Raw genomic sequence first — 8,536 nt, forward strand, 5'->3', positions numbered from 1 at the left:
CCAACCTCTCTCTCGATGTTAGTAAAACTAAAGAACTGATAATTGACTTCAGAACGAAAGGAGGAGAACCTATCCCCATTTAGATCAACAGAACTGAGGTCAAGAGGATGGTGTGTGTCACGTTCTGAGGAGTTGTTATAGCTACTGTCCTGGACTTCCAAGTAGATGTGATGCTCAAGGCACAACAACACTCTTCTTCCTCAGCTGCTCAGGAAATTTGGCGTGTCCAAAAGGACCCTCACCAACTTTTACAGATGCACTAATGAAAGCATACTGTCTGGGTGCATAACGGCACGGTACAGCAACTGTAAGACCATAAGAAACAACAGAAGGTGGTGTGCACAGTGCAGATCATCACAGAAGCCAACCTTCCATATGTGCACTCCATTTTCATAGCTCATTGCCACAGAAAGGCTGCCAACATCAAAGAACACCAGGTTATAGTCCAACTGGTTTATTTGGAAGCACTAGCTTTCACAGTGCTGCTCCTTCATCAGGTGACTAGGACAGCACGATGGCTCAGTAATTAGCACTGCTGCCTCACAGCACCAGGGACCCAGATCCGATAGCAGCCTCAGGCAACTGTCTGTATGGAGTTTGCACATTCTCCCTGTGTCTGCGTGGGTTTCTCCAGGTGCTCCAGTTTCCTCCCACAGTCCAAAGATGTGCAGGCCAGGTGAATTGGCCATGCTAAATTGTCCATAGTGTTATGTGTCATTAGTTAGAGGGAAATGGGTCTGGGTGGATTACTGTTCGGAGGGTTGGTGTGGACTTGTTGGGCCGAAGAACCTGCTTCCACACTGTAGGGAATCTAATCTAATCTAAACTTTGTAAACCTCAGTCCAGCACTGGCACCTCCAAATCATGAGCAAAGAACCATTCCATCCTGGCAAATGATCTTCTACAACCTCTTCCATCAGGCAGAGGACACAGAAGTTTGAACACGTACCATTAGGTTCAGGAACAGCTTCTTACTGGCCATCATTAGACTGAGCATTAGACCCTCTAACTTCAAATAATGCTGACCTTGCTAATGTTGATCCTGCCGAGTGCACATCTTGTGAGATGTAACCTTAATGCCTCAAGTTTTTTTTTTCACTCAATGATCTATATAGCCCGTAGTGTTAGGTGCAGGGGTTAAATTAGGGGAATGGGTCTGGGTGGGTGCGCTTCAGCGTGGACTTGTTGGGCCGAAGGGCCTGTTTCCACACTAAGTAATCGAAATATATCCTTGCTTACTGGTAGTTCTTCTATAATGTGCGTTCTTGTGTAACAGAGCATTATAGAAAAATCGCTCTTTTGAAGCAGCAATTAAAGTGTTGGTAGTGTAATTACATTATAGTCAACATAAGTTTCAAAAGTTTGAGCTTTAGAAAGTGCCCCCAATTCAATCATGTTACAGCAAATTTATGTTAATGAAACGCATATTACAACAGAACAACCTGCACTATGATCTGCCTATACTGCTCATAAATAAATCTTTTCACTGTACCTCAGTACACATGACAAGAAATAAACCAATCATATCAATTCTGACATTCAAACTTGATTTTTCCATTACTGCTATTTTTTTGTTTAAATAATGCCTTCACTTTCACTAGCATACTGTAATCAAGGAATTTAAGGAACCTAAACTGTTATTGTACTAAAACAATTTAACAAATTGAGATTTTTATTTGTTCATTCATGTAAAGTGTGTGCCATTAGCTAAACTAGCATTTACTTTCAATCCCTAACTAACCTCAAGAAGGTGGTGATGAGGTACCTTCGCTACAGTGCGCAGGAGGTATGGACAAGAGTAAGAGAGTTTACAAGTGGCTGTATTGCAATACAGTACTGTCCTTTTCCTTCTAGGGCAAGGGGGTTGCGGATTTGGAAGGTAATGCTGAAAATGCGTTTAGTTGACATTATACAGCTGGGATTTCATCAATAAGGATGAGGTAATCTCAATTTTCCAGAGCCACATGGGAAATGACTTCATTGGTATTGATGTAATGAATGCACCTGAATCCATTGAGACTTGTACTAGTTCCATGACGAGCTCTAATCTAACAGAACTCACACCATTTTCTGTCTTATCCCACTCTTCCTCATAAGCACTACTTAGTTTATGTACCTCAAGTACAGAATGACATTATTCATCAATATCTTTAATGGCATTATTCATTTTTACCTCCTTCTCCGATGAATATCTGAATCAACTAGCACTTTCATATTGTCCTGCAGTCAAAAATAGAGTACTTTAAATGTTGGAACATCATTTTTAGAACTCTGCGATTCTAATTATGTCCAGCAAGACCAATAACTTGTATTTACATAGCATCTGCAATAGAATCAAATATTTCAAAGCACAAAATACCTTCAGTCACCAGTGCGCACTAAAAGTTGGGATGATTGTACAATACACAGCATCGTTCATGTCTCCTTCATCATAGTTAAAATGATCATATAAGAACATACAAGGAACAAGAACATTGCAAATCTACAGTGATTGCCTCAACTCCTGACTTCCCATTGCCAGTCTACAAGGCACAATATCAAGTATTTATGAAATACTCCCCACTTGCCTAGATGTTTACAGCACTCTAACACTCAAGAGGGTTAACAGACTCCAGGACAAAACAGTCTGCTTGACTAGCAGTATATATCTAACACATTCAATCCCCCACCACCAAGGAACAATAGCAGTAATGTGTGCTATCTACAAGCACTTATGAAACTCATCAAGGAGTTCTTAAACAACACCTGCAAATCCACAATATCTACCATTACAAAGCACAAAGGAAGATGTGTGTGAATACCATTGCTTGGAAGGCCCCATCCAAATCTCGCACCATTCTTTCATTATCACTGGGTTAAACCCCTGGTACTCCCTTCATCTCAACACTGTAGAAGCACCAACACACGATCTGTAGTAGTTCAGGACGATGGCTCGTCACCACCTCCTTGCCAAGACAAGGATGGGGAATAAACGTAATCTGAATTAGTGGTGCTGGAAAAGCACAGCAGTTCAGGCAGCATCAGAGGAGCAGTAAAATCGACGTTTCGGGCAAAAGCCCTTCATCAGGAATTCAGGCGGAGTGCCTGAAGGGTGGAGAGATAAAGGAGAGGAGGGTAGGGGTGAGGAGAAGGTAGCATAGAGTACAACAGGTGAGTGGGGGAGGGGATGAAGGTGATAGGTCAGGGAGGAGGGTGGAGTGGATAGGTGGAAAAGATAGGCAGGTAGGACAGGTCATGGGGACAGTGCTGAGCTGGAGGTTTGGAACTGAGGTGGGGTGGGGGAAGAGGAAATGAGGAAACTGTTGAAGTCCACATTGATGCCCTGGGGTTGAAGTGTTCCGAGGCAGAAGGTGAGGCGTTGTTCCTCCATGTGTTAGGTGGTGAGGGAGCAGCAGTGTAGGAGGCCCAGGACCTCCATGTCCTCGGCAGAGTGGGAGGGGGAGTTGAAATGTTGGGCCACAGGGCGGTGTGGTTGATTGGTGCGGGTGTCCCAGAGATGTTCCCTAAAGCGCTCTGCTAGGAAGCGTCCAGTCTCCCCAATGTAGAGGAGACCGCATCGGGAGCAACGGGGATACAACAAACGCTATTGGTGGATGTGCAGGTAAAACTTTGATGGATGTGGAAGGCTCCTTTAGGGCCTTGGATAGAGGTGAGGGAGGAGGTGTGGGCACAGGTTTTGCAATTCCTGCGGTGGTAGGGGAAGGTGCCAGGACGGGAGGGTGGGTTGTAGAGGGGCCTGGACCTGACCAGGTAGTCACAGAGGGAACGGTCTTTGTGGAAGGCGGAAAGGGGGTGGGGAGCGAAATATATCCCTGGTGGTGGGGTCTGTTTGGAGGTGGCGGAAATGTCAGCAGATGCTTTGGTTTATGCGAAGGCTGGTAGAGTGGAAGGTGAGCACCAGAAGCGTTCTGTCCTTGTTACGGTTGGAGGGGTGGGGTCTGAGGGCGGAGGTGCGGGATATGGACGAGATGTGTTGGAGGACATCTTTAACCACGTGGGAAGGGAAACTGCGGTCTCTAAAGAAGGAGGCCATCTGGTGTGTTATGTGGTGGAAGTGGTCCTCCTGGGAGCAGATATGGCAGAGGAATTGGGAATACGGGATGGCATTTTTGCAGGAGGTAGGGTGGGAAGAGGTGCAATCCAGGTAGCTGTGGGAGCCGGTGGGTTTGTAAAAAACATCGGTGTCAAGTCGGTCGTCATTAATGGAGATGGAGGTCCAGGAAGGGGAGGGAGGTGTCAGAGATGGTCCAGGTAAATTTAAGGTCAGGGTGGAATGTGGTGAAGTTGATGAATTGCTCAACCTCCTTGCGGGAGCACGAGGTGGTGCCAATGCAGTAATCAATGTAGCAGAGGAAGAGGTGGGGAGTGGTACCGGTGTAATTATGGAAGATGGACTGTTCTATGTAGCCAAAGAGACAGGCATAGCTGGGGCCCATACAGGTGCCCATGGCTACCTTTTTGTTCTGGAGGAAGTGGGAGGATTGAAAGGAAAAATTAGTAAGGGCGAGGACCAGTTCGGCCAAACGAATGAGTGTCGGTGGAAGGATACTGTTGGGGACGTCGGGAGAGGAAGAAACGGAGGATTGGAGGCCCTGGTATGGCGGATGGAGGTGTATAGGGACTGGATGTCCATGGTGAAGATAAGGCGTTGGGGGCTAGGGAAGCAGAGGAAGTGGGGGGCTGCATGTTGCGAGGGTGAGAGGTTGGAGTGGGTGATTTAGAGGGGTGGACAGGTTGAGGCGGTCAATGTCGCAGCAGCAGTTGGTTATGAAGAGATCGAGGGCGGGCAAGAGGCCTCCACTTCCTCCGCTCCAACCCCAACCTCACCATGAAACCAGCAGACAAGGGAGGCGCGGTGGTAGTTTGGCACACCAATCTTTATATTGCTGAGGCTAAACGCCAGCTCACGGACACCTCCTCCTACTGCCCCCTTGACCATGACCCCACCTCCCACCACCAAACCATCATCTCCCAGACCATCCATAACCTCATCCCCCTCAGGGGATCTCCCATCCACCGCCTCCAACTTCAGTTCCACAACCCCGCACCGCCCGTTTCTACCTCCTGCCCAAAATCCACAAACCTGACTGCCCCGGCCGACCCATTGTCTCAGCCTGCTCCTGCCCCACCGAACTCATTTCTGCATACCTTGACACGGTCCTGTCCCCCTTAGTCCAAGAACTCCCCACCTAGGTTCGGGACACCACCCACGCCCTCCACGATTTTCGCTTCCCCGGCCCCCAACACCTTATCTTCACCATGGACATCCAGTCCCTATACACCTCCATCCCCCATCACGAAGGCCTCAAAACCTTCCGCCTCTTCCTTTCCCACCGACCCAACCAGTACCCTTCCACTGACACTCTTCTTCGACTGACTGAACTGGTCCTCACTCTGAAGAACTTCTCTTCCCAATCCTCCCACTTCCTCCAAACAAAAAGGTAGCCATGGGCAACCGCATGGGCCCCAGCTATGCCTGCCTCTTCATTGGACTGTTCCACATATCCAACTTCCGCAGCTATGCGGGCACCACCCCCCACCTTTTCAACAGCTACATCGATGACTGTATCGGCGCTGCCTCGTGCTCCCACGAGGAGGTTGAACAATTCATCCACTTTACTAACACCTTCCATCCCAACCTCAAATTTACCTGGACCATCTCAGACTCCTCCCTCCCCTTCCTAGACCTCTCCATTTCTAATCTCGGACGACCGACTCTACACTGATGTTTACTATAAACCGACTGACTGCCACAGCTACCTAGATTACACCTCCTCCCACCCTGCCCCCTGTAAAAACACCATCACATATTCCCAACTCCTTCGCCTTCGCCACATCTGCTCCCAGGAGGACCAATTCCAATACCAAACAACCCAGATGGCCTCCTTCTTCAAAGACCGCAATTTCCCCTCAGACGTGGTTGACGATGCTCTCCACCACATCTTCTCCACTTCCCGCTCCTCTGCCCTTGAACCCCGCACTTCCAATCGCCACCAGGACAGAACCCCACTGGTCCTCACTTACCACCCCACCAACCTCCAGATACATCGTATCACCCTTCATCATTTCCACCACCTCCAAACAGACCCCACCACCAAGGATATATTTCCCTCCCCACCCCTATCAGCGTTCCGGAAAGACCACTCCCTCCGCGACTCCCCCATCAGATCCACGCATCCCCCACCAACCCAACCTCCACTCCCGGCACCTTCCCCTGCAACCACAAGAAATGCAAAGCTTGCGCCCAAACCTCCCCCCTCACTTCCCAAGGCCCAAGGGATCCTTCCATGTCCGTCAGAAACTCACCTGCACCTCCACACACATCATTTACTGCATCCGCTGCACCCGACGTGGCCTCCTATACATTGGGGAGACAGGCCGCCTACTTGTGGAACGTTTCAGAGAACACCTCTGGGACACCCGCACCAACCAACCCAACTGCCCTCTGGCTGAACACTTCAACTCCCCCTCCCACTCCACAAAGGACATGCAGGTCCTTGGCCACCTCCATTGCCAGACCATGGCAACACGACGCCTGAAGGAAGAGCACCTCATCTTCCGCCTAGGAACCCTCCAACCACAAGGGTTGAATGCAGATTTCTCCAGCTTTCTCATTTCCCCTCCCCCCCACCTTTTCTCAGTCCCAACCCTCAGATTCAGCACCACCTTCTTGACCTACAATCTTCTTCCCGACCTCTCCAACCCCAACCCCTCTCCAGCCTATCACCCTCACCTTAACCTCCTTCCACCTATCGCATTCCCAACGCCACTCCCCCAAGTCCCTCCTCCCTACCTTTTATCTTAGCCTGCTTGGCACACCCTCCTCATTCCTGAAGGGCTAATGCCCAAAACGACGATTCTACTCCTTTGATGCTGCCTGACCCGCTACGGTTTTCCAGCAACACATTTTTAAGCTCTGATCTCCAGCATCCACAGTCCTCACTTTGTCCCAGTCTATGTTTGAAAAGTTAAAATCCCCTACCATAACCACCCTATTATTCTTACATAGCCAAGATCCCCTTACAAGTTCGTTTCTCAATTTCCCTCTCACTATTAGGGTGTATATAATGCAATCTCACCAACAGAAGTGGTTGGAAGATATTATAACTGGAATGAGGGGTGGCAAAGAAGAGGTATTTGATGATGTTAGCTGCATTGTTGAGACAGCAAGTAGTATAGATGGTGTCAATGGAAGGAAGGTTGGCTTACTTGATGGATTGGACTGTGTTCACAATTCTAGTTTCTTACAGTCCTGCAAAGAATAGTTGTCATACCACGCTGTGATACATCCAGATAGAATGCCTTCTATGATGCATGCATAAAACTGACAGAGGTATTTAAAGAAATGCTAATTTTCCTTGTCCTCCTGAAGAAATAGAGGTGTTGTGCTTTCTTGACATCACATCATTAAAATAAAAAAACTGATAATAAGAAACAAATTATAACTACACATAAGGACCTATGTTTTTTCAATATTGCACTTGTCACGGTTCCTCTTAATTTACCAAGCTTGTTTGTGCCTTGGTGTGGCACTTTCACCCAACTGAATAAGACAGCGCTTGTAACACTACTATCATTTCTGCTCACCCAAAATTGTATCAATTTAGGACAAACTCAAAACGATTATCAACTGCAAAATTTTCAGTACATGAATGATTATTTTTAATTACTTTGCACTGGGTGAGGGAAGAAAGAGATGGAACCAAACATACTGTCCAATAAAATAATTTGATAAGCAAGCCTCAATTTGTTTTTAAAGCGTACGTTTTTGGATTGACTTCGTTTGCTTTCCTTGTGTAAACAAAACGAGTGTGAGAATGGCTTTGGTTTCATCTTAACAGGCGCTGGCAGTACTATACGTACCTGACAGGTGCTCGCCTTCTCAACATTAAAAGAAAGACAAGTGAAGTCAATCATAAACGTTCTGAATCCCCAAAGATAGCGTTTTTTTTAACGTTGAGAAACTCAGAGGAAATACACAAATGAAGGCAAAGCAACTACATGAACTCTGCACTGCCAACCTGGCAACTTTCGTAGTCTATACACTTTAGGCAAATGCGCCCTCATAAAAACAAAAGTCGGGCAGGATTCTCTTTAAACTCATGACATTGCAAAGCTTACCAGGTTACAGCAACAAAGCGGTGGGAGACAGGAGGTTGCAGCTGATCAGAATGTAGGCAGTCGGAGTGGGTGGCATTTACCACACCTGAGACACAGAAAGATAGCTTTAGAATAAAAACATAGTACAGGGTAAACACCGCCCCTGTTAGTGCAAGTTGGAGTTATTGTTTATTCATGGAGCGAACAAAAGCCTGAACGGGCAAAACGCAATTTTAAAAGAAAATTACCCACCTTTCACTTCTTCACTTGACGTCCGGACCGGTCGCAGCTTCGGCTCAGACTGGAGCGCCAGCTCCCACTAACATAACGTCACCAACCGCTCCTCATTCCAAACGTACAGGGGACGTCAACCCCACCCCTCCAAACCAATTCGCGCAGGCGTAGTGCTGAAGATCACCGCTACTTCAGGCTCCGC

The 8,536-nt window shown here is 47.6% G+C and overlaps 1 protein-coding gene across 2 annotated transcripts in view; it reads right to left on the reverse strand.

Moving 5' to 3' along the window:
• casp3b (caspase 3, apoptosis-related cysteine peptidase b) overlaps nt 1–8,488 on the reverse strand; it is a 34,884-nt gene extending 26,396 nt beyond the window's left edge. For both annotated transcript variants that reach the window (XM_072595073.1, XM_072595064.1), the window contains exons 1-2: nt 8,353–8,488; nt 8,122–8,206 (exon numbers count right to left, since the gene is read on the reverse strand). The gene's annotated coding sequence lies outside the window, so the exon portion shown is untranslated. The remainder of the gene's footprint in view (nt 1–8,121; nt 8,207–8,352) is intronic.
• Nucleotides 8,489–8,536: the final 48 nt, after the last annotated feature.

This window comes from Chiloscyllium punctatum, chromosome 2 (assembly GCF_047496795.1).
Source record: "Chiloscyllium punctatum isolate Juve2018m chromosome 2, sChiPun1.3, whole genome shotgun sequence".
Lineage (NCBI taxonomy): Eukaryota > Metazoa > Chordata > Chondrichthyes > Orectolobiformes > Hemiscylliidae > Chiloscyllium > Chiloscyllium punctatum.